Genomic DNA, 27383 nt, shown 5'->3' with positions numbered 1-27383 from the left:
TCCGCTCCGTTGCCTAATACACGCGCGGTAGAATTTCGCGAAAGGCAAAGCCACGGCAGTGAACGGTGTGGCGAGCTGTTAACACTCCGTCGATTCGACCCGTTTCCACTCCGTCTCGTGCCGTGCTGCGTAATCCTGCACGAGAGGCCGCGGAGGAATTGAGTGTTTATGAATAAATAACAAGATTAATAAGGTTTTATTGTCTCTAAATTGGTAATATTGCCGTAACATCCTGTGCTGATGCTGTTAATGCTATTGGCCCGGGCCCGAGCTGTGTTCGGTACGTTCTGTCGTGCTTCTTGCGCCCTTCTTTCAACACATTTTCACAATATACAGCGCAGGAGCGCAAGCTCTCTACAGGAAGCTGCTACCGTTTGTTCCGATGAAATGAAGTCCTTCAAGCAGCATAACCTGAAGATTAAGCCATTTTAGTTGGGGTTGAAACTTGATACGGCGAGCTGAAACCTCCCGCCTGCGAACGAGCGTAACCAACTTCATAATTTCGGGATTTTACAGTCCCCGACAGTTGTTCCAGATTTGCTTTTTTCCACGCCGTACAAAAGGGGGCCTCCCGGCCAGAGCTCGTTTACGTTCGCACCCAAGCTTACCTTTAATATTTCAAACCAAACAAACCCAACCCAATGGGAAAGAACTGGGTCTGCTCAAGGGACCATAAACCACGAATGAGGAAAAATGCCCTGAATCAGAAAACATGCTCCCCTCCCCCCTCGCGGAGTTTTACCTTTCCTGGGATGGATTGCGTCTGCTTGTAAGCCCCCGTCGGGAATGGGTGAAGACAGGTCGTTGATATTCTCAAGCCAAAGAGTGCCTTAAAATTGCTGTAATCCTTAAGATCCCGCGCAAGCAAACGACCGCTGGATAAATGGAACGGAACTGAGCAACAACACACAAAAAAAAGCGAGCGCTATTCTCGTGTATAAAATATGATAACCCGCGGGCTGATTGTAAAAAAAGCTCAGCACAGCACACTTTTGCCCGGCGGCTGGCGCTTACTGGCGCTTTTGCGAGAAATTTGCGCTCCCTTCGCTCGTGTAACAAAAGCTCACTGGTTCACGCGGAGAAAACGCGCTCGAGATGAAGTTAACGCATTCTTGGGCGCAAAAAGAATACCACAGAACGGCGGAATACAAGCGAATTCTGATGGTCTTTTTCTCGCTTCGGTCTTTGGCATCGTCAAACAGATACCATAGACATCGCTCGGCGGGTGGGTGGGTTCCGGAAATCAAAAACCCACTGTGCGCACCCAGGTTGAATCAAACGGGAACAGGGAGGTGGCTTGGCGCTAAACGGAAACTGCCACCGGGCGTCCTTATCGGATTACATGCCCCGTCGGCCGCTGTCAGTGCTGCGTCACCGGGCGGGACGAGCGGGACGAGCGCGATGGACAGAAAGTTTCCGCAGGCCGTAAAACTGCGTAAATAGACGCTTATAAATTATGCTTAATGTGGCCAATTTTTGAACTGCCAGAAAGTGGGAGAAAAGGGGAAAGTCCAAGGTGGACGGAATGGTAGAAGCGCATACCAGGATCTGGTCCAATTTGTGGGCGGTTTTGGTGAGGACAAACTGGGTCGTCTCGTTACGGTGGTTACGGTGAATGTCACACCAAACAAATCTCTGTGTATGGGGCTGCTGCTGTATTGATTTTTTTCTTTTGCTGCCTCAGTTACGCCAATTTCCGCCGGTGTGTGCGTGTGTGCGTCTGCTTTAAGTTAGGCATTTGTACGCCGAGACAGACAAGATCCGGCACGGTACAGAAAAAAAAGAAAACAAGATCCGCTTATGTGTTTGAGGTTACGCTTCCTTCGGATGCTGTTCGCAGAGGGCACGGGCGGCTTCCCCAGCCTTTCTCAATAGGCGTTCATTTAAGCGATGATTTATTACCGAGCCATTACGATTATGTTCGAGGCCGGAGAGAAGATGAGTGGAGCGAAACTTTCCCCGGGACTATAATTAGCGGCAAAAGGCGATGAGCAAGAAAATGACCACCAGGCGGCAACGTCCAAGACCGCATTGGCTTGGCGTGAGCGAGGAGAAGCGAGACGGGTAATTAAAAAGTGGAGGATATTAAGCCAACACTGCTTTGCTTTGTTGCTCTTCCAGAAGGTGGAGGGTGGAAGTGAGCGCAATTTGCTGCAATCATGTCCCAAGAGCTGATTTATTCATGGATGCTGAACCTGGTGGCGGTTGGCGTTTGTCAACGGTCGCCAAAGTGCTCGACGCTCGGGGTTTTGTTACTCGGGAGTGGTTCTCGGCAGGACATAAAGCAGAATGAGAGAAGCTATAAAATCTGAAGGATGATCGGAGTTTATTGGATTAAAAATATCTGCATACTGTAGTACCAGAGACATTAAATCTAAAGGAAGCGGAGTTGTCTTACGCTATGGGATACAATATAAATCTTACAATATTTGCGATTTATCAATTCCAGATGCTGTAACGTCACTAGAAGATTATTCATAATATATACTAAGTAGGAAAAAGGTTTTACGTTGCTTAGCGTGCTTGTCGTGAGGATTCAATGAATTACTTTCTAAGGTAGGGGTCTCCAAACTACGGCCCGCGGGCCGCTTGCGGCCCTCAAGAGCCTTTAATGCGGCCCGCGATGACTGGGTAAAGGTATAATTAAATAACTGTCTTTTCTGACTATTTAATCAAAATTTATTTTATTTTTTCTGAAAGACGAAAATTAAGATTCAATAAAATAAAGCTGCAGAAATTTGATATATTTTGTTAGTATTTTCTTATTAAAACGAGAATTTAAGTTCCACTCATTCTAAAGGTAGCGTCAAAATGGCCTTCAACAACGTTGATTGTGAAGCAATGCGGCCCGCGAACTGAAAAGTTTGGAGACCCCTGTTCTAAGGGGATAATTTTATACATCAATCTACATGATCTGACACATTTATTCCAATTTAAAATCGGAATTATTACGGTTCAGATGAGAGTCGAACCGAAGACCTACCGGTTACAAAGCTAAACAGTAGACACTGCACCATTTCAATGTCACGTGGAGATAGCTTAAGAACCCGTATACGTTAGCGCGCAACGAAACAATGGCATTTCGGTTAAGGTGTACTCATGAAAGCACGGCATTTTCAAACATTGTTTTAGTAAATTGCAGTAAGGCTACATGTTTGACGAAGGAACTTTGTTCTTTAAAGGGCTCAAATATCTGGACAAAAACTCTCCTCCAGCCAACAGATGCGTACAGTCATTCCGTACGAATTGCCATCCATTACGCCGGCAGTAGGCTATTCCACAAATCTTCCAATGGGAAACAAATTGATGCGCTTCGGCCGTTGTGAACCGGTCCGAATCGAACCTTAATCGGGTCCGGGGAACTACTGCTTAACTTTTTCTCCCCCTATTCAACCTCCTAATGTTTGATGGTTCAGAAAGATACGTGCAGAGAAGGTTTGGAGCAGGGAAGACAAAACACTAACCAACACTACAACGCACAGCACAGCAAAAGATAACGAATGATGCCAGAGTTTTGTTACTACACCTCCTTAATGGGGAAAAATCTGTCCAATGGATGGATATCAATGGTGCATGCTTTTGAATCAAATTCTTTACTCTATCTTTCCACCCCGGTCACTCTCTGGTCGGCTGTGAGGAACGACAAAAAACCCACCCGAGAATGAGCTCCAAGAAGGATGGGAGCTTTCCCAATAACTGAAAATGAACCCACGGTAACGCAAAAAAAGAAACAATCGAGCAAGCCCTCGAGGCCAGCGACACACAATAGACTTGAAGCGCGGTGTGAGCGTGAGAAATTTCTATCCTCATCATTTGTCATCCATTGTCTATTTGAGGCCCATTGCACCCCTCCCCTCCCCGGTTCTCCTCACAGATCGGAAAGGATATTTGTCCGACAATCGGAATCGATTTGTCCGACTGCTGGCGCACGAACACGAACCGCTCAATGGGACCTCGATTGCGATCGAGATGGTGGAAATGAGGTTGCAAAATTCGAAGAAGCCTTTCCCTGGAATCCGTATCCGGAGCTATCTGCCGGGGGGATCCCTGTTTACAAACTGCTAGTCGCACGGCAGCACGGACCGTTGAATTGGGATAGAAAAGCACGAGCAGAGGAGAGATAGAGCAAAGCAGAAGGACTCCTTTCGCCCAAACCTCCCCTATCCTTGCAAACCCACCGCACACTGAAAGCGTTCAGTAGCTGTGTATCGAACACCATTTCAATCTGGCATCGATCGATACGGTTCGTTTCGCATTCCGTTAAAGTTTGAGTAGTTTTCCTTCTTTGTTTCGCTGTTCCCTTTTGTTTGAGGGCGGTAGCGTAGAGGCGGCACGCGTGTGGGCGATGCAAAAAAGAAGTCAATGTTGCTCAAAGGCTCCCTTTCATCTCTCAAGCTACCAAACTCTCCAAACGACAAACGAGCGAACTAGTAGCGCAAGCAGTTGGAATCGATCGCTCACCGTGTGCCAATCGTCTCGAATGTCAGGCAAACACAAACGAATCGTTTACATTCGTAAACTGTCCTGATTAGAGCTTCGTTTGAAGTTGTGTTTGCACTATTTCCCACTGAACTGAACCACCTTCACCGCGTTGGCGTTCCACACTCTCCTCGTCCAGCCAATATGCCACTTGTAGCCAATGTTTGATTTTGCAATAGTTTTCACCAACTCTCGCGTTCGTTCGATCGGCACTTTCTCAAAGTGCCTCGAAACCTTACCCTCTCAGCTCGTCGATATTTCATTTCTTTTATCGCACCCGGGCTCAAAACTTTCATCACCGGAGAAAAAGAGAGAGAGAGAGAGATTGCCGGGGAAAATGTTTCATGTTATCTTTGCTGGAATGCTGTTTGGCTACCACCCTTCGGCATCTCGCCGAGACGTTCGCAGAGCTACTTGCTGCCTTCCGTTTTGGGGGGAAGAGATTCCGAAACTGGACGTGCGAGGAATTTCACATCCCCAACAATTTCGCAAGAGATAAAGCCTAAAAGTTCAAGTTTTGGGATCAGTTTTTAAGGTCCTCCGAAGGGTATGCAAAGGACTGTGTTGTGTCGTTGGGACTTACACACTGGGAGTTAACTTTTTTGCTGCTGCTGCTGCTTCTTAATTCCCCAGGTGCTTGTGAGGGTTTCTTGCTTACTTTAAGGTATTTCTTTAAGTTCAAGTTCACGTCACATATTTGGTTGTAGGGTAAATATTTATTTCATCAGCACTGTGGAGCTTCAATTTCATCTTGCTAGCATTTGCCTACTAAGGTACGGGTGTTATTCCTAACTGGAAGTCAAACTTCCGGACAAGTTTTTGATAAATTGTCAATAAGCTGATTGCTTCTCGGAAACATTCCTATTGCGTCATCGTGTCCTTGGCAAATGTTTTCGCTAGGCATTCATATTACCCCCAAAATGTCACGATGTTACACTGTTTGATACCGTGACTAGTAGCTCTTTTGTCGCACCATCAAGCCCTACGGTGTGTAATAAACCATAAAGGTAAAGGTCTACCGGCTGACTATCAAAAGAAAGGTCAATCTCTCGAGAGGAGCAGCAGCAACAAAAAAGGGGTGAAACTAGAAACTACTCATTCTGTCGTGCCGCATAAAACCCTTCGTCATCATCATCATCATCATCATCGTTCCCATCGTCGGCCGTCTTCGACAGCATCGTCTTACACAGCACCATTATCAGCAACACGAGAGACAGCCTCTTGCGGGCCTAAGTAATTACACTTTCATCCTGCGTTATTTGAGCACTCTGGCTGCAGCAGCAGCAGTAGTAGTACACCCGTTTCGGAAGGAGTCGAGTCTAATGAATTTTTACCACCGTGACTTTTCCTTCCATTTTCTTCTTCATCTACTTTGGGTTCTTCTTGTTTTTCACTGCTACATTTTACCTTCTTAGACGCCCGTTTTTTTTTCACACAAACCCTCCAGTTTGCTCCAGTCACTTGGAAACGACTGCAGACGGAGAGTGCCATCTTTGGATTCTTAAAGTTAGGAAAAAACGTTTCACTGTCCGCAAACTTTTCACGCAAGGGTTTCGAGTTCTGCCCCGGTGGTTACCTATTTCTACCTCACCTTTTCGTGGTCGCTTACCGCGGTGGGTTTCGAGTTCTGCCCCCAAGTTACCAATTTCTATCTCACCTGTTCGTGGTCGCTTACCGCGGTGGGATAGCGCGAGCAGTCCACGACCGGTTTGCTGCTGCTTGGCAACGGAATATTAATTAAATGGCGTTGGAAAACTCTCCGTCCCTTTTGCTAAAGAACGGAACCTGGAAACCTAAATCCAGGGAAAGTCCAGCGTAGTGGACCTTCGGCCTCCCTCTTGCCAGCTTGAAGTTTTCGTACAAAATGGCACATAAACTTTCCGGATCGAGATGGTGCGGTGAATGGCACAAAAAAGAAGCTGGACAAAAGGACAAAAAGTAAACATCACAAACGCAAAGGTGAGTTAAGCCGGGGGTCTAAAGGGGTGGGGGGGTCGTGTATGGCTTTTCTTTCCTTTTCCCAGTAGCCATTGCTATTCTTTTGTTGGTGGGAAAAAAGGCTTCCCATTTTGTTGTGCGTTGTTATTATTGTACGCTTGCTACTTTGTTCGGCTGTTCTTTGCATCCCGGAAGTCGTAGTTAAATTTTGCTTCACTCTGCATTCTTCTCTTAAAAGCAGGGTTTTTATGTTTATTTTTTTAAGTACTTTCCTTTTATTTTCCAGTTTGGTTTGTTTATTGTGTTTTTTACTATTGAAACAACTAACACTAAATGGCAGATAAAAGCTATTTCCAACTACTAAATAAAACAAACTTTTTATTTATTTGAACTATAACTAATTTAATTAATTTTTATAATCTCGCTACTATAACACCGTTTCCCGCGATCACCAACACCAGAATGGCCTTTTTTCGCCATCGCTTCGCTCGTCTCGTTCGCTTCTCACTCTCTTCTCATAAATTGTTCTCGCTGAGTGTCAGCCGCCCGAACCATGTATGCCGCCTTCAGCTCCATCTACACGTAGCCGCTTGTGTGGAGAACTTGTTGCGGCTAAGGTCGCTACATATCATTACACTTTTTTTTAACGAAAGTGCTGCAAGAAAATTTTTTATAGTGCCGTTTTTTTCGTGTAAATCGATATCGCCTTATCAATTGATATCTCTGGTTTTCGCATCATTTCCGCCTGAACGACCCTCGTGGTGCAGTCTCGCTATTAATCATCTGAAGTTGCTCGTGCTCGCAATATACGTAAATAGTGTCGTTTGGGGTTTGAATGTAATATTATCGTACCCTAAATTTTACTAATTTGACCTATTTCGTATTTCAGATGTTCTGTTCTGGCTTAGGTTGCGGCTAAGGTCGCTACACTATTTACAGCTTAGTTTTCTTATTCTTTTCAACTTCAAATAACTCTTTTTCAAGTATTATGTTATTGTTGTTCCATAATCTGTTATGCAAAAACCCCTGCAACTACAATTTAGACTTCTGATTCATGCCACTTTCCAACCAACTGGACAGCCATTGTTAACGAGCAACTTTTGGCCGTCAGCTACGCCGGGAGAGCGTAAAATTTAAATCAACAAACGAACCGTTGCGCTTTCACAATACGTTCATCTAACTCTCAAACCAAAACCCTACACAGCGTTCAATGTGGACTATTTTTGTGCCAAGCGTTTGCAACAAGATTTGCCACTTCCGCTGCTGCGCTGCCCCGTCGGAAGGGGCGCAAAGTGTGACCGAAAAATGAACTAAGCTGAGGATTAAAATTTTAAGCTCGCGGTAGAAGTAAAAGCATGAAGAGTAACGAAGAAGTTCATCAGCGACCTGAAAAGTAGCACAATGTAAATGAAGAGCAGCCAGAGAATGACAAAGATGAGAGGGAGAGACAGCAGTGACAAAAAAGGTCCACACCGTAAGCTTAAATAATAACGTCAACACAAAGACGTTGGTGATTATTATGTTTTTCTCTGTCGCTTCACTGCACTCGCGCCGTAACGATGCTAGTACTTGTTGAATTTTGCATTCCCAACCAAGCCCACCAGTGAATCTAACGAAAAAGGTCACCATCGCGGGGAGTTTTCTACTGTTCAATCGACCATGGCGACGGGGCGACAGACGTTGAAGGTCAGCAAAGAGCTGCCACCATTAACCAAAGTGATAAGTGATTGTCTTCCCGCTCCAACGCTCTCATCCATTAGCGCTCAAACATGTTGGGATTATTTTCATTTTCACTTTGCAAGGAGCCGAAGCGAGGTTTGTAAAAATTAGACTCGACAATGCTCCAAATGAGACTGGTTCTGTGTGACAGGTCGAGAAAAAATTGGTCCACTTTTTCGTCTCCAGCCAATGCAAAAGTGCCATTTTTTTTTGTTGTGCATGCTCCACCACCATGGATGGATTTGCAATTCTACAATTATTTTCCATTTGCCGTCCCGGAATGAAGTGGATTTATCATTGAACTGTGTACTCTGTCCTGCGGCAAGCGACCTAATCCACTGAACATGTCTCCCGGGGCCGTGTGCGAGACTGTCTTTTTTGTTGCTGTTTACAGAGCTTACAGAGAGTTTACAGAGCTGAATAGAAAAATATGTTTTCATTTGCATACGAGCTAATACAAAACAACATGAGAGCAACTAAAAAAACAAAAACGGCCGACCAGGAAAACAAAAACAGACCCAGCATCCCGGCGGGCGGTTAGTTTCGTATTCCAACCGTGACGCCGTGGCGCTTTTGGAGGCTAAAGTTAATTCCAGTTTTATATGGTAAAAAAATCATCCCCCATCCTGTTCGGATCAATATCGATTTGAAGTGGGCAGAACAAAATAAAAACGGCAGCAGTAGTGACACTGCGCCTTTCGTATCGGTGTTCGCCTTTTTTTTGGTGCTTCGTTTGGCCATGTGGTATGCTAAATTTGTGCTCTTTGCTCCAAATAAATTTAAACTACCACATTTCTTCCATTTCGCTTTTGGGTCGGAAATGCCCCTCTCATCTTCCTCCAAAAGCTTTTGTGATACTGGTATCGTATTTTTTACGCAAATATCCAGCAACAGTGGATTTGGGAGGGCTTTTTTGGTGTCTGTGTGTGTGAAATTTATTTTTCTAACCATACGCGGCCCCATCCCAAAAGCAATCAACAAACTACTGAGCCCCACGCAGGTTTTCAAATATATGCAAGAAAGCAAGAAAAAATACACACCACGCCAAAACAAATGGGAATGGAATGCCTGAATCGAAAACAATGTTTTCCAGCAGATCTCTACGCACGATCACTGAGGTGGGATGGGCGCAGTGGGACGATCGGCATCGGTTCGCGTGCGTGACATAAATTGAACTTGCTTCTGATGGTTTCGGTCGGTTACAGAAGCTTTCGTTATTATTTTTCACCGTAGGTTTGATTATCCTTTTTCGATGGAATGTATTAAAATCGGATTGATTGCATCGAGTGGCGGCTTGGTGCGGTGGATTTTTGTTTTCGTTCAATTTACGCTAGGCTATTTGTTTCTCGGTCAACAACGCGGCCATTCGGTTGTTTCCCATATTTGAAGTCAATTAACTACTGGGAATGGACAGTATGGTGTGAGTCGAATAGAAAATTTGAGACAATTTAGATGATTCATCAAGCATATCATCATGCATGGTACAGGGTTTTCCAGGGTTTCTCATAGTTGTGGGACACTTCCTAGACTCATTCCCATTAGAAGTGAATTTCATATGTTGGAAATTGGACTCTATGGCACCCTTTTTGGACAAGCTTCTTGGAACTTCCAATTGGATTTGTCCAACAAGAGTGCTTCAGCGTTCAATTCCTATTACATTAAGTTCATTTCACGTAAGAAAGTGTTTATATAGTGTCCCACAGCTATGAGAACTCCTGAAAAACCCTGTAAAGAAAAGGATGTCATGTGAGCAAGAATTATTAATTTAAAATAAGCTTGTAACCTTCACTAAAACAGCTCACACATACTTTTTTGACTCTCAGTGGCAGTGACATGGCTCAGGAAAGTTCAAAACACTCATCATTTGAGTGACATATGCATAAGAAGTCATGTTATGTATGACATTCGAAAAAGTTGTCTCTGAATCTCCAAACAAATGCTGCAAAAATGCTCTTAAACAAAAGCTAAGTAAGTTTTTTAACATCCCAGTCTTAGGAAAGTAATAACCAAAGTCTAGGTGACAGCTGGCTCTAAAAAGAGGTGTTGTAAAGCTGCTGTAAAGCTTCAACCTGATGTGTGATGTCTGCTGTATGCTCATAATGATGATGATACCAGCCTGCACGCAATAGTGAAACGCGACGCACGAAAACAACCCTGTGCCGCCATAATCCGCAAGCATAATCCTGTTTGCCTGACCCTTTCCCATACACACCAACCATGACACTGTCCATTCGGTTGCTCAGAAAGTGCACGGGGCCTTTATATTTTTCTCTCGCTGCTTTCGAATAACTACTGATAGCTACTTTTCAAACGCACTCTGTGTCGAGTGCAAACAACAAGAGACCTATCTTGCCGCTTGGACAGGTCAAGGGCTTTGGCTTTCCTTTCCACAATGCCACTTACATTACTACGCTCCAGTGTGTTGATGATTGAAATATGTGTTTGTTGGACTGGTGGCCAATTTCCCCGGAACGAATGCTTTCTCCCTAACTCCGGACCGTGTTCGGGCAGGATGGAAACGGATAATGGAAAAACAACATTTTACCTTGACCTTCTCATACACAAACACAAAGCTCACGTAAAGCTCAGTTGCACAAATTGGCCAACACAAAGGGGAGACGAGGGATATGTTTTTTCTTCCCAATTGGATGTGGGATTGCGTGGGATATAGGGATGAATTTATAAGAATTTATGAAGATTAAATATTTGCCAAGATTTCACAATTTTGCTCCCACACTGTAACACACGGTGGTGATGCATCGCACCGTTGCTGGTTGGATTATTCAATCATCCACATTCTGCACATGCTCGGCTAAAGGAATAGTTTGCTGATCTTTTAGAAGGGGTTGAGATTGAGTAGATGTAGGTGTGTATGGGCTTGTGTGTTTGAGCTGTACATACAGATGTGGATTTGCAGAAAGTGTGTGTAGCACGTTCAAGGCTTCCCTTGATGTTTTCCCTGGAACACACCAGCACGCTGTAGCTGGTGTAAAACACTCAAAAATGCCTTTGTGCTTATCTTGTTTAGTTTTCAATGGAATTCTGGTATACCATCACATTTGAAATATCTTTTATGCGAATTTAAATTTGTACGAAGTGCACACAAAACACAATAAGCCGTACTGTTTCGATCGCTTTAATTGCAAAAACCCGGCTCAAAGCTCATGTTCAACCAGCCCTGCCTCAACTAGCCTTAATTTTGTGCCACCAACACGAAGTGCTTTTATATTAGATAAATTAATTAAGACTAAACGGCCGACCAGCATCGGTGCCGGTGGAGTGTGGAGGGTTTTGGAAAGTTGCTGGGACCGTTTTCCCAGAAACCAAGGTATCACAGAGCAGCGAGGGAAACGTGCCCAGCATTTAGTCGCCCGGAAGGCGCTAATCCGGGACAGTGTTAGATTGTCGTCGTTGTCACCGTCGTCGTTGTGCAGGCTCGTTAAATTGATATCGCACAAATGCTTTTGGAGGGAAAGTTTTGTCATTCCCCCCGCGTTACTTTCCGTGGTGTGTTCGGGAGTGCGCATGGTGACGCGTACATCATTCGAAGCCATTGCACGTCCCGAAAGTTAGTCCTGGCTGAGGTTGCCCTCCGTACGGCGTGTGGAACCGTCGATGAAATACACCTCTTACACCAACTTTTGCACTGCATTCAATAGCTAGGTGCAGCATGATCGCTCAGTTCAAGAGCCGAGGGCAATTGGACGACAAAACTGTGGTCTGCCAGCTTAGGCTCAGCTCCGTCCCGCCCAGTTTCCCCCACAAAAAAGTCCTCACGAAGTACACAAGTGTATAAGAAGATCTAATTAAAAAGATTACCAAAAGGCACCGCCAACCACCAGACATTGGGTGAGTAGCAGGCATCGTGGGCGACATCCGGCGACCCTAATCGACGTCACTCGTTCCAACGCCACAAGGGCGAACGGAAACGATAACCCCCAAAAACTTGGTCCATTCTCCGTTGTGGGAGGCGTTGTGCGTGCACAAGGTACTCCCAATTTCCACTCTTAGGGTGACTCTTAGGAGAGTGGAAGTTCCCACTGATAAGCTTTGCCAGCCACCCCGGTGCTGGTGCCGTAATTGTTGATCCCCGAAGCAAATTGAGCTAAGCAATTGCATCGCTGATGGCTAGAGTGTTGAAGGTGGGGACCGCCTCTCTATTAACTCACTTTCACGATCATTATCTGGGGGAACCATGGGGAGACAACCGACATAGACACCGGTCTTCAGAAAATTACCGACGGTCCCCCGTTGGCCGGAGTTTCGTGGTAAGAAGCTACAGACGCTTGGTTTTTGGGACGGTGTAAGATTGCACTTTAGTTACCGCTCGAACGTAGCTCCCCGTGGAGGGTCCTTCTAGCGTTCACCCCGGGCTTTAGAAGACTGGGACTCAAAGGACTCTTAAAGGACGGGACGGATAAGAGCACACGATAAGCTCAATAAATTAATAAACTAACGATAGACATCATTAAGGTTTAGCTCCTTTAAGGCAGCGCCAGCTTGCTCAGGTGGAAGCCCTGAGCAGCGAGGAATTAAAGTTTTCATTTGGATAATGTTCTACTAATCCAATGTTGGGAAACTTGCTCGTCCACCTTCAATTCATTCTTTTCAACTTCAATGCTTCAGCATCTCGGTCAAAATCTTTCCCAAAGTGAGGTCACGCTGCAAATCGATTAAAACTTCCAGAACTTGCAAAAGCACGCGCTGGGTCAGAATTCGGGCTGACGATATGGATTTTGAGAGGGAGAGAGAGAGAGACCGACAGACAGAGCTGTTTTAATTACTCCAACAGCAAACAAACGGCCGAATGGTTGCCAAACCTCTGTTAAAAAAACCCACCGTCAGTGTTCGTGAGGTGAGAAGGTTCTAGGATTTACGCAAGCAAAGGGGTTCGGTAGCTTTGCAGCACACGAACCGGGCACAATATAATCGATCGAGGCTGCGTAGAGTGACCCCTCCGTAAGGAGGGGAAAGTCGCTACAAATGCAAAGAAAAACCGGCCAAAGAAAATGGTCCAACTCACGTACTTTCTCCTTGGGTGGTTCGTTGGCTACGTGCAAAATGGTGAGCTTTCACTACGCTCAAGTCCAACAATGTGTACACCTTCAATGTGTGAAGAGCAGCAGCAGCAGCAATGCCCCCAGAGGGATTTGTTAAGAGTGGGTTTCCATTAGTTCAGCAAATCCGACCCCAAACGGTATGTGTGAGTGTGTGTGTGTGTGCTCCTGGACGGGCGGACAATCTTTGCTGTCCCACGATCGTACGAAGAAGTTGCTGCGCGTCGCTGCTCAATCACTTCTGGTAAGACGAACAAACACCCACACCAGACATTAGCAATGGATGTTGCTTGTGTAGGGGGAACTAAGAGGAGGAGGAGAAGAGCAAGCACTGCTTTCATACAAGCTTTTGAAGCCCATCAAAAGCCCGGACGCGCTTCAAAGCGAAGAACTCCCATTTAGAAGTTGAATACAAACACACACACAAACTTCTGTCCCAAGAAGCACACAAGGGGCACACGAGTTTCTGCACAATATAGTACGTTGTTTGTCTTCCCTTTTTACTTCCTCTTTCCCACACATTCCCCCCCTGTGTGATACGGTGTTAATGTACTGGCGGTGGCCGTGGTTTGGATTAAAGACGTGTTTAATGGACGCTGGGTAAAATCAGAGCTTAACCTGGCAGGGCCAAACGGACACCAGCTACGACGTGTGTATACTGGACCCCTTTCTCACCCTTGTGGGACGTGTTTAAAGACCACTCGCCACAGTCACATACCGATACACGGGTGTGTGCAGAGCTTATTGCCAAATAAACAACCATTTGAGCCATTTCCTTGGAACAACACGGAAGCCTCTTCCCGGGATGGCAGTGAGTGGTTTTATTGCTGCAGGGAAGCCCTTTGCCACGGGAGCTTTTGCTGATTGTGCTCACTCGGGAAGGGAGTAGCACATTAGCCGTGGCTAATGCTTCGTGTGCACTGTGCACTGTAGTTTGTGTGGGGAAGTAATTCGAAATAAAAAGGCTTTTGTAGTAGAAGCAGAACCTTTAAAACTTTAAACCGAACACCCACAAAAAAAAGCAAAAAGCGTCTCCATTGTACTGTAAGACACTAGACACGCTCGCTAAACATTTATTGAGCTTACACGGCAAAACAGCTGACTATTTTCACACCTGTGCCTCCCTGGGTTTTGCAACGAATGAAAAGACCCCGTAATCTTATAACAATAGCTTTCCACATGCTCCATTGTTCCACAGCACAGTCTAAAGCTCAATCACGATCTCAAACAACAAAAAGCCCGGGGAACAACGCAACAACAACAAAAAACAACTGCCCTGCCCTGGCCGCGCTACCGCATTGCACCATAAATTGCGACCACCAAAAGTCATCAAAAGTGGGTCCAAGTGGTACCAACTGCTGCTACACCGCGTTGATGTGTGTTTGTGTCCCTTGAGAAGGATTTGCACGTTTAGATTTGCACGCGCCCATTCGGTTTTGGTCGGTCGCTTCATTTAACACTGGCGAAACAAACACACAAAAAAGTGAAATATGACACCATTCACGCGTGAGCGAATCCGTGTGTGTTGTTTTGTTCCGTAGTGATGTTTGCTGCTTGTATATTGTATTTTATTTAGCGTTCTATTTATTCATTGTTTTGCTCCAACATTAACGCTAGCTGGGGGTTATTATTAGAGTCTCTTTGCTCCACCGGAACACCTTACTTTTTTGGGAGTGAAATTTTAATTACCTTCGTGCACGAAGGACCAACAGCGTGTGTGTGTGTTTGCAAGTCAAAACTAAACATATAACAGGGACGGCAAAAGATGAATGCGAAATTTTGTGTGGACATTACGCGGAATGAGTTTTACCTGCACTTCCCCGCAGCTCGCTCTCTCTCTCTCTAGGGCAGCTTTGCTTCCTGTGCTGTGTGTAGTTTTTGGAATTTGTTTTTAGCTGGTTGTGGGGTGTTGGTTGAATCTATTAGTACGATGGCTCGACGGGGATTGCTTTTTAATATTTGCATGACAATAGATTTTAGTTTAATTTGTAACATAAACACTACTTGGAAACGATTAATTTACAATTTATTTTCATAAATCTAACTCAACACTGGTGTTGGCAAATTAATGTGTATTTTCGCTCACTCACTGCCACCGGCTCACTTGCTTTTCTAATAATTGCACTCTTCCCCACACCGATTCACTGTTTTCTCATGTCGCGGGACATTTTAGTTTAATTTTACCACCACAATTCCTCCCAAAAGCTAGGTATATCCTCCCCAAAAACCCACCCCAAAAATCAACCCAAAACCGAAAAGAGCTTTCGAACCTTTCCTTTAATCGTTTCTCACCACGCACACACACACAAAAAACTCACGATACCATGCGTCTCCAACACGCGAAACGTCTGGGCACGCAACACACGCGAGGCGTTAGCCCACCAAACGCGCTCGAACAGCAAAGTGGACAACGAATCGACAGCGGTTTTCCCGTTCCGGGCGACGGACGACGAACCGGCAAACGAACGCGATCCGTACGGTACGGCACACTTTATGTAACTGACCGTTGTTAGGGTGAGCCGTTTCGTTTGACAAATATTTTGATTGCGCTTCCATCCCATCGCCAGTGTGGGCTGGTGTGCCACTCAGCGCCCGAACGCCCCGAACAGCCCGATCGGTGAACGAACCCCGAAAAGGAACGGTTCGGTGCAACGGTGAGTTCTCACGGGCGGTAAAAGGAAAGAGCAGACACATTTGATGCCGAGGAAAAGGAACAAGGATGCTAAGGATGCCCTCGGGACACCCGGCATAACTCACGAGTGGCTACAAGTTTCCCCTCTCGCTGGAAGTGGAGCTCATTTGTTGCATGCGGTGAGGAGCAGGCGCATGCCTTATGGTCGCACAAATGCCGGCTAGGGATATTTTGTGTAGGGGAAAGTATCAAAGGGTGTTTCAAAAATCATTTTGGCTGATTCGGAAACGTGAAATTTGGAATCAGTTGGATTTTTGTCAAATTCTATCGTTTGCAGAATGAATATTTCTTCGAGCGGAAAGGGATAAATCTACCATTTAGTTATATTTAAAGCTTCTTGTAGCTATTGACGAACTTTAACGTAAGTTTAAATGCGTTATTTTGCGCTTCAAATCTAAAACTAGATGGTTTAGTACTGACAGAACTTATTTTCGTCATATAAAGACTGGGCGTCTCCATCAAATTAAAAAAGGATTTTTTAATATTTTACTATCATTCTTCGAAAAATGTCCCTACCCTAGGAAATCTTTTTCAACTTATTTGAAATTCAATTTTAATTATTTATTACAATTTAAAATACAATTTGTTTAATGAAAGATTTACAGTATACCAAGAATGATGATCAACACACTACAACCTTTCCGATTGGAAAACCTTACTTTATGTTACCTTTAAGATTTTACTTCCTTAATTAAGAGCATATCTTCATTCATCATGAAGGAACAGGAATATATAGAACTTAAATTTCTTCAAAAAATACCCTTCCGAAGGCTTCCCCGTTTACTTGCAGAAACCGTTTCAAATTGTTGCGTTTTTGCTTTGATGATGATGATGGCCCATATTATGCTGCAAATCCCTCTATTTGCATACGAGAGGAAGCAACCAAAAAAAAAACAACCTTTCCTCCTTCCTCATATTGAGAAATCCATTTCACGCCACATTCTGACAATGAGTTAGCTTTTTCATTAGCTTGCTGGACGGGTTTCCTTCTTGTTTTCCTTCACACACCCACTGCTGCTGCTAAGACATTTTTTCATTCTTTCACTTTTCTTGTCAAAGCACTTCCACCCTATCTTAAGTCCTTTCAGCGTGTAGTGCAGTCCTTTCCACTCCTCTCAAGTTCACCTCATCGCCTGAAAAGCCTGGGAAGCTTCAATGGATGCCTGCAGATCCGTGATTATTATCAGCACCACTTGGCCGTGAAATCATGACACGTCGAACCCGATCCCCTCGAAGCCACACGAGCCAACCCAAGCTCTTCTTTTGCACTGTATCCGGTCGGCCGTGCCTTTCGTCATTCTATATCACACCCGGCAGCGGCAAACTCCGGTCCGTCTGCCATCGTCCGTAGCGTTGCGATGTCGAGAAAGGCACAGCACAAATCACCTCACAGCGCGACCAACCGAACCGAACCCCGCCGACCCGAAGGCGAAGGCCGTTAATGCAAATGAAACCGTGTGGGCGCCCTTTTGCCCTATCCGGCTCTCGGCCATCCAACGGGTGGGGACTAGGGAAAAAGCGATCCATCTACCACGGCACCTTCCACTCTAAGATAAGCTGGGCGGTTGGGGAACAAAGAAAAATCAAGCCACCGTAATAAAGTGCCAAAAAGGGTTCTTGAGTGCAGCGTTGCGGGAAAAACGCCCCCCCCCCCCCCGACCCTTTTTTTGCCTTGGATCCACTTCACATTTCCTCAGCTTCCTTTTCATCCCTTTGTGGGTCGCATCCGGAAAAGGAAAGCAACGGCACTTGTACCAGGGCCAAGTTGTCTCAGGGGAAAAAGCGTACAATAATCACAAACTATTCACTAGTCGGCTCACGCCGCCGGACCTTTAGTGTCGGTTTAGGATGTAAAGGATGGATTCAAATAAGTGTGATGGGTGAAACGATGTTACTCACGCATTTTACCGCTTTATCGTTTGCGGTCACTGGGAAATGATGGACGATCTGGCAGATTTGTTAGACCGCCTTGGGGGTGATGGGATTACTTCTTTGTCGTTTTTCTATTAAGATATGATGGGCAATTACGTGTCAATTGAGTTGTACCGATCGATGAATTATAAGAATGGCTACGTATACGGAAGTCAGATATAAAAGAAAAAGAGAGATATTCAATACCATGAATTAGGTAAAAGGAAAGAAGAAATAACTGCAATTTATCATAAAACAAATATTGTGAAAAGTGAAAAGCCATAAAAAAAAACAAAAAAAACTCCATCAAACAACTGCACGAAAAAGAAGGTTATTAAAACTTGTAAAAATAAAAGAAGGGAATAAAAGTAATGAAATTTTAAATGAAAAAAAAACAACGAAGAAAAGATAACAATCAATCAAAGGAAAGACGATGGAATATCGATGAAAATTGAAGAACAAAACAATAGAAGTGAGAAGTAAAACAATGAAGACATAAAAAAGTTGAAAAATAATAATAGAAATTTACAAAAAAAAAAGATCAAAACTGAGCTACTTTTTCGATAAATTGGAACAGTAAGCACGTTTAGTAGGTTTGCTCCTTAATTTTCATTTGGTTCATCATTTTTTACATAATTTCACAAGTCGCCCATCAGCTCTGGTGCTCAAATTCACAAAATTGTATGACTGTAATTCACCTCCTATCCATTATCACTATCATTCAATCTCGTGGAACGATGATCGTTCTATACAAGTTAAGTGCCAACCACTTCATTTCGACCAATCGGAAACAATAGTCATACTCGCAGATATGATGATTGCTGATGGGCGGCTGTGTTCCTCTGCTTTTTTGTTTTCATTACTCTCCAATGTAATTTTATCCTCACCCACATGAAGCCTCCGGTATAGTTCTACCACCACAAACATACACTGACACACACAGAACTATACTACACACACACACTAACCATACCAATGCATTGCTAGTACGTGCCCATTTTCCCGCGAACCTGTTGCCACCGCAAACGGAATCAGACGCTGACCGTGAGGGTTTTAGGAGCTCGCGAGAAAATGACTGCTGCTGCTACTACTGGAACTGCTGCTGCTGCTGCTGCGGTCAGCACCAGTCGAATCATGTCGGCCCATTAGGTCTTCAATTACGACGCCCAGTTCATTTTCCCATCTCCCATCAGGCAAGCGCTCACTCGCCCACCGGCCCGCCACGTCGGCTAGCCAACAGCGCGGAAAATGACTTAACCTACGGGAAATCGTAGGTTGGCAACTGGCCACCCAGTTTCGGAAACTTCCTCCCTACTCCCTAATACCGTTTGACATGTGATGATAGGCTGGCGGCTGGCGGCTGATTGCCATTTGTAATCGTAACCATGCCATTTGCGCAGCACGGGTAGATTTCAGTTTCCGTTGCAATTTAATTCAATTGCACTGTTCTTACCAATCTGGCCACCCACACCGGAATGATGGTTACTGGATGCTCAAGCGAATGAAGGGTCCCGACGTTCGTTTGTGGTGAAAGGAAGTTGGTTTTTTTTTTGTATGCTTTAGTGGCAGTGCAGCTAAAGCATGTTCGAAAGCGTTTGCGCTAGTGAATAGGAAAATAACGTAACCGCCGCACGTGCCATCGTTATGTGATACTAGAAGGACGTGGATATTAAAGCTGATAAAATATCGCTACAGGAAAAGGAAAGAAAATGAAGCAATTATTTGCTAGATTGCAATAAGCTTGCAATAAGCCGTATAGTAAATTAAGCCGCTTTTACAAACTTGCAACACAGCAATTGCAACATTGTCATTAATCTTGAAAATAGCAACACATAAGATCCATCGTTTGTTTATGGCTTATCATACTTCTTTTGCTGCCAATCCCGTAAGGGTTTTGGCGAAGCCCGAAGGAAGATGAAAAACAAACCTTTCCCATTCACCTTGGGGGATGGACAATAAAGAAGCTTTTCTTTGGGAAGCTTTTTTGCTGTTGGGCCAAAGTAGCTACTTTTCAGCTTCAACTTCAAAGGAAATATATACACTTTTGAAGCGTACTGCTTGCCGTAGTAGCGAGAGAGAGAGAGAGATAAAACAACCAACAGCAACACCACATACTGCCCGCAAGCTGATTTGGATTTAACAAGCTTTCTTTTATAGAAGTAAACCCTCGGGACCCCCGAGAGAAAGAAAGGTAGAAACAGGAGATGCAAATCATTGACATACACGCTTTGACCGAAAATTAACTTTTGCGATCGTTTGGTTGAATGTTTCGTGGGAGAGAGAACGGCAGATACTAAAACAGTGGCAGAAGGCACCTTTTGATATTTTAAAGCTCTTTAATGGAGCTTTTTATTTGCAACAAAACGCTCTTATCAGCTTCAATGCAATTTAATGAACATTTAAGCAACTGTAAGTAACAATTTTTTATCTTCCCACAAGTGAAACGTGCACAGAACGAAACGATAAAACAAAAACTCCAACCCTTGCTTTAATAGACCCATTTTTAACAAGTGTCAAACAAGTCGCCCCCCCCCCCCCCCCCCCAACAATTGTGTCCATCCGGAATCGGTTCGTCGACGACACCGGCCACCAAATACTTCCACTTTGCCGTGTTTTCATCTTTTTTTCTATCATTTTTACACGAACGGTTACACAACTTTTACACCGCTCTGGCATTTTTCTCCAGCAGCCAGCAAACCACCAGTGCCAGTCCGAACAATTTGTGGTTTAGCGTGTAACGTTTTGTGCGCTATGCAATGTGTGCCGAAACTGGGCGGGTTGTTGTTTTTTTTTTTTTGCAGCTTCCCAAACAACTGCCACTCACTTGGGCAGCCGGAGGGTACGGGAAAAACTCTAGGTCCGCGAAAAAAAGAAGGGAAAACTCATCCCCAATACTCAAATCAACCACAAACTAACGGCACAGACGGAAAGGGCGAGGGAACAAATGGTTATGGGGAAGTAGAGGGGGAAAAAACCATGACCGAAATACTCGACTGGAGCAACTAGCACGTAACCATCATTAGCATAAAATGGCTGCATTCGTATGCCGCACACCGTGGAACGCAGCATCGCCAGGAAGCGAACCATACGGACAAACTAAATAATGCCGCGGACTTCTCCTTCCTCAAACCAACCAAAAAAAAAAAAAAAACAACCTCCGGACACTTCCATTGGAATGTTACAGTTTTCGTGCTTTTTTTCTGTGTGTGTGTGTAGCAAACGTTGTTTCTCACTTTCAACTTGCCACATTCCAACGCCCAAAGCACTCCTTCTTCCTGCTCGATGGCATTCGGTTTTATAAATATATCGCAACGAAACAATGTACACGTCCGGCAAACACCCTTTTCCCACGTAGTTCTTTGCCACCACCGAAAATATGCCATTTTATAACTCCCAGAACGGGTGGGGTGTAGCATACACTGCCCAAAGCACTTACAAACGCGTGAAAGACGGCGTAAAGAAAACAAACCCCTACCCACAAAAAGAAAGCCGTAGCGTGGAGCAAACACTTTTTCCACTTGCACGCCTACCAAAACGGGCGCCCACAAAACTGGGAAGCTTTCGTTCCCCCCTCCGGGCGTATCGGAAGATAAGTTTGTGGCACGTTGTGCCTCCGAAAGCCTCCCCCGAGAAACCCGACAAACGAACGATCAGTCACGGATCGAGCAGAGCGTCCTTAGCAACCAAGGCATACTGTGCAGCTGGGAGCAGTCGACTACGAGACTGACGATGGAATGGACGGACATCGGGGCTGAGAAATGTGTCCATCCGTTACGAAATGAAAACCTCAAAAGCACCCTTCCATTTCCATCCCCATTCGTTCTCTTTACCAACATTAAAATAATAAACGCAAAAGCTACTCCCAGCCGACAGTGGCCCCCCGCAGCTGAAACTGCAGCCCAAGCGGGCAAAGCGCTCTTCTGCCAAGATTCTTCCAACTTTGCTCCAACAAAAGCTCTCGTGCCGGTACAGCACAGCACCGTTGTAACTTCTCCTGCCGATGTCCGCCGAATAGCTGACTGTGGAATTGTTTTGTTTCACCACCATGCCGCAAATGCACATTTGCCTCACACACACACATTCCGCTTCTATCCCTGTTGACTTGTACAGCACTTCCTTGGACGACCCCGGTTCCCGGTTCGGTTGAAGAATTTTCGAAATCTTTTTGAAGAAGTCATAGAATCTGGCCCTTTACCCTCGGGGCGAGTAGCCGTTGCCATACTGCTGATGGGAGCCATTGAATTGCTTGTTGAAAGTTTTCGTTACTTTTCTCAGTTTCGTTCCCTTCCGCTCGTCCCCTTTTTCTGGCTGACATTCTGGCATGAGTTTTCACCGTTCTGCGTTCCCGTTATGCCGTGCGAGCGGAGTGAAACTTTTACCACACTTTTAGTTATTATTCTTTCCGCCGGAAGTGCTTCAGTTCGCCGTTCCCTTCCCTTGCCACCCAATCCATCCGGCCCAACTCATTGCCACACTTTCGCAGTGGGTTTGTTGAAGTGAAATAAAGGACGGAAGGGAGAAAAAAAAACTATCACCACTTCAACCACTTCTTCTCTCGAGAGAACGGTTTGATGTTGAACGGGGTGATGGAAAACGTAACATCAGTGAGCATCGATGCTTTATCGAGCAGCTAGTAAGGGTGGCTTGTTAGCATAGTGGGGGAGAAGTAAAAAAAATAGAAATAATTGCAACGAAGCTCTCTACGTACGAAGGTACGGAAGCTTAAAACTAACACAGTACAGATTGTTTTTGTTAAATGGGAAAAGATGATGCCTTGGCTTGGTGGAGAGGGTTCTTCACAGACATTAAGTGGTACTTTTCAGAATGGACAGCTCTGTTGATGTGTAAGTATGTAAAGATTTCTACAAAATATCCCAAAAGAGGCTCAAGCTTTCATACTACTTTGAAATACGGAAACGGACCTTCTTGGAAGTTGTTTCTTTGTGTAAGGAGGCTTTCAGTCATTTGGAATGAGCATCAAATTGGTGAAGAGTGAAATCACACTATCAACAAAGTTTTTTACCACAAACCAATCTGTCTGTTGGACAAAGGCCATGAACTCCAAAGATACATCAAACCAACAAACACATCGGCACAATCAGTCTCATCTATTGGGCTATTTATGGGCCACTTAACCGATGCAAAAGAACACGTTTCATTACAAATCTTGTCCGCATGCGTCCCAAATCTCGTTGCCAGATTACAAAACAATTTATGCATCCATTCCAGCGATAGGATCTTAATGTAATCCTTGACTTGCATTACTCTTTCAGGTGGGTTTTGGCCGAACATTACAATCAAGATACAATGCTAGACAGTGCTAGAAAACAGGCTCTTTTTGTAATATGTTTGCTTCGGGGAGGTAAAATTACCAGGAAGTATAACCAACTGGCTCCTTTTCCATGAAAATGCCAACTCCGGGACTTCGCCGAAGCATCTAAGCCATTAGCAACTCAAACGACGGCATCGGAAGCAGACAACAATCCAGGAATGTCTAGGCGAAGGCGCACAACGCTTGTGTATACAAGCGCCCATACAAACAAACAGTTTTGAGACATCATCAGCATTCCGGTCGAGCGACGAAGATAAGCTACATTTACGGTAGGATAAGCGTTTGTCCATTGCCAACTACCACTCGTCACTCGCTCTCTCAGAGAGGACATCGGGTATTTGCCCATTTGCCAGGCTTTTCTGTGTTACCACTTGAGCTGTACAATTGAACCACACGGCCTGTCCCTTCCTTCTATCAATCAAGTCCGGTTGGGGCTAAAGCTTATTAAGATTTCATTTTGCATTGCATAAGTGTGTCGTTCCCGGCTAGGGACACTTGCAACACCCTGCTTATTCTCCCAGGAAAACGTAAAGGCTTTATGGGACATTGTCACCTGCCAACACACACACGATCGGCACAAATCAATGCATCTGCAGCACAAGCTTTCTCAACCTTTGCATTACGAACAGCGGCAAACGCTTGGCTCAATATGTGCGTTCGATTATGGTTCACAACTACCGAACCGAAGATGATAAACGTCTCCATCTGCAATCTTCCCCACAGAGTGCGTGTGTGTGTGTGTAGTCTTAGCTGGGAGTAGTGTTCGGGCATGCTGGCACCTTCATCAACAATGGTTTATATCGTCGTTAAACAACAGTACCAGCGCTCGGAGGCGTCTCGTCATCATCGAAAGCACCATGCCACCAGTGCCAACTGTCAGGCAGCAAAGCGCCCATCGGCATCGGTTGGTGGATTTAATGTTTTAGACAATCATATGGTCAAACCTCCAGCCCCTAACCCTAGCCCCAACTTACATCAATATTCATTGTACGGCCGACACTGCCGAATGAACCTCATCTCTAAAGGCCTCACCACACGGCTACTCCCGGGGCTGGATGCCCATAATTGAAAGCGCATTTGGAAGCAGCCGGCCTACACTACCCACCGAGGACGACAACGACGACAACACGTAGCCCATGCCATGAATATTCGAACGATATGCCTGCCGGTTAACCGAAGCGTAAGAATCCATCCCACTCGCACCGTCCAACCGTTCCCACACTGCTCCACGCGCGGTGTTTGATGGATGATTTCGGAAAGCCGAGGACTTAATTCTGATTGCACAGATTACGCCGCAATGCTAACCTGCCGCAAAGCTCCGTAGTACGCGAGGTGGAGCAGGAGGAGAGGGGTAGGCAACGAAAGCACAATTGCTTGTTATCCACATAATGACAGAGAAGTCCACATGCACACCGCATCCGTACCCTTTTCGGGAGGGGATGTAGTGGAAATGTCTTGCAAGACCCAGGAGCTAAGCCTCTGGCCATACATTATAAATCAATAATGCCAGCACCAGCTCTCCTGCATCAGGTAGTGCCGTCTTCCCGTTTGCTTCAGCGCCTCCTCACGCGCCGAATCGCGTACATTCCACCAATCCGGAAATCAATTAGTAATTTACTGTTTTCGCGGAATTAAATGGCCAGCTCAGGGTGGTAGCGTGGTCATTCCATTCGCTTGCCAGCTACATTGTTGATCCTACCCGCCTTGCCCCTCTCCCCACCCCAGTGATCTTATCACACTCTCACTTCTCCCCCTCCCCCTACAGTGCTGCTACATCGTATGATTAGACAATTAAATTTGTCTTCATTAAGTAGGCTCCACGGCAAAGACGCTGATACGCGATTGCACGGGCCATCAGTTCCTCAAGGGTGAGGGGGCAAAATCAGTGCCAAGGAGCGGTCGGTAACAGAGGCGCGATTCCGGAAGCGATTCGTGCGCTTGTTTCGATTCAGCCCCGATCGCCTGGCCAGTTTAATAATTAGGTGACAAATTTGACAGCTCGCTACAATTTGATTAGTAAACATAATTTCAAAACCCGCACCGGTGGGACCATTTTGTGTCCCTCCACCCGAGGCTCCCGGTGGTTGTCATAAATTATTCGAATTTGTTGTGACAGTTTGGGCTGTGGTGTTTGGGACAGGCGAACGTTATTTATTTAATAAGCATCATCATCATCATCATCATTGTCGTGGTGGATGCTTGCATTGTCATATTTGGGCTCGATGGGGCGTTCGTTAACGAGCGCCGGGCTTGAAATGTCACAAAGTGTTGTGAAATCACATCCTGATCGGATTGCACGTGCACGATGCATGATTTATCTAATTGCGATCGCGTATTCAAGGCGAGCCCGTTTTTTGGGCAAAACGTGACTCAACATTTGGGTAAGGGAATTTGGAACGTTGTGTTTTAATGGGAAACAAATATGTATTCGTTCGTATTCGTTCATTGCTCATATTGGTGAAATCTCGGGGCATCACTTCATCCACTTCCTTCCCAACCCCAAGGGGATTCCCTTGCTTATATTTCCCCCGTTTTTTTGTAATCTTATCAACCTGCAGTCAACCTCATATTCGCAACATTTAATTCCAAAACATTCGCACATTCCATTCCCCGTTACTCATACACACGCGACACACGGCAATTGCGCTGCGGGTTATTGTTTTATATCTGGGCAAAATTACCATTCCCGCTCCAGCTGTGTTTCTCGCTTGGCCGCGCGCGCGCTCGAACCTAAACGATATCGCTTATCACTTCACCTTCCTACTGCTGAACGGCTGTGACACGCAGCGTGACACAAAAATCCCCAACATCTGTATGTAAACAGCTTGCCCCAGCCCCAGACAGCTCTAGCGTCAAGCCTTGGTTCTGCAGCCTTGCAAGACCGAGAGGAATGTTGAAGAAAAACAAAAACCAGCTGACATGTTAGATCTGACTGTGTGTGTGTGTGTTTTTTTTTCTCTTTCTTTTTGTTACTCCCCAAATCAAATGTGGCCCACCAGTGGACCATTGCTTATCACACTCGTAATCGGTTTGATAAAGCCTAGACTAGCGCACCCTAGACAGCTAGTTGGCAGGCTGGGCCAGGTTTTGGTGCTTATGATGTTGACCAAAGAAATTCCGATCCCAATGCTGCACAGGGCCGCTTATTTGAGCATATGTACAAAATAACGGTCATCCTTAATGCCCTGATGAACATCGTCGCAAACAACAAGCTGCTCTAATTTCATTCTTCACCTTGTTGCACACCTCCTGTTTGGGTGGCGTTTGCTGATAGCACGGACAGGCGGATGGGAAAGATTATTAAAATGGCAAACAGATGCAACAAAAAACAGCAGGCTGAAAAGCCCGACCACGGAGCGACTCCCGGTGAGAGATAAGCGCGACAGTGGAATGTGCAATGTCAACGAATTGTGCTGGGCGCAATATGAAGCGAATGGCAACAGCAGCAGCAGCAGCCGTTGTTGATGGGAGCTTTAGTGCACCGCACGGTTAGGTTGTTTGTGATGGCTAGGGAGGGAAGGTAGGAAAGTGTGCTTTTTATTATTATTAAAATTAGTTGCAGTTTTCGAACCCCATGGGATCGGTTGTCACGTAAACAAATGGTAATGAAGCTTGTTAAGCCGGCATGATAGTGGTGCATGGTGTTATTGTGACCATAAACAAACAGAAAAGGGTGATTTGTTAGTGGTGATTAGGTATTTTATTCGATATAATTGTTAATTTAGTAGCAAAAGTACAGTATGTTATTTGAATAATAATGTCATTTCCTTATTATTTTCATTTATTACTACGAGAAAGGGCAGCGTACCAGATACAAACCAATATTCAGACTAATCCTATGACTACACCACGAGGAATTTTTTTTTTTATTATTTTGTTATTTATTCATACTTTTATGACTATTTTCGAAACAGTTTAGGTTGATTTGAAGATTTATTGATTTGACAGAAAAAAAATTCAAAGAGTTAAATCAAAGATTTGCGACGAATTGTACAAGAATTCATGAGTAACTGTGTAGCAGGAAGTGAAACGTTGTCCAAGATCGAAACCTAACTTTCAGCCAGTATAATTTATTTATTTATTCATTTATTTATTTCAAATAATTTGAACGCCTTGAAGGTTTGACAAATTTTAAAGATAAAGCTTAGAAACTAACACTGCCTAGCTCTAATTAGTGAAGATTAATTCCTAACAAAAATGCGCTGTTTAGGAAATGGTTAAAGTGGAAGGAAGGAGGCTTGTAGACAGGAGCGGA

General features: G+C 44.9%; 1 protein-coding gene across 3 annotated transcripts in view; it reads right to left on the bottom strand.

The window, feature by feature from the left end:
* The window catches only part of LOC133392667 (cysteine-rich motor neuron 1 protein), a 54051-nt gene extending 38338 nt beyond the window's left edge, over positions 1-15713 (bottom strand). The window contains exon 1 of one of the 3 annotated variants that reach the window (XM_061653014.1): positions 15464-15713. The gene's annotated coding sequence lies outside the window, so the exon portion shown is untranslated. The remainder of the gene's footprint in view (positions 1-15463) is intronic. The other 2 variants (XM_061653016.1, XM_061653017.1) reach the window with 2 other exon arrangements.
* Between the last annotated feature and the right edge of the window lie 11670 nt (positions 15714-27383).

The sequence above is a fragment of the Anopheles gambiae genome, chromosome 3 (assembly GCF_943734735.2).
Source record: "Anopheles gambiae chromosome 3, idAnoGambNW_F1_1, whole genome shotgun sequence".
NCBI classification, from domain to species: Eukaryota; Metazoa; Arthropoda; class Insecta; order Diptera; family Culicidae; genus Anopheles; species Anopheles gambiae.
This window is presented reverse-complemented; position numbering and strand designations above follow the sequence as displayed.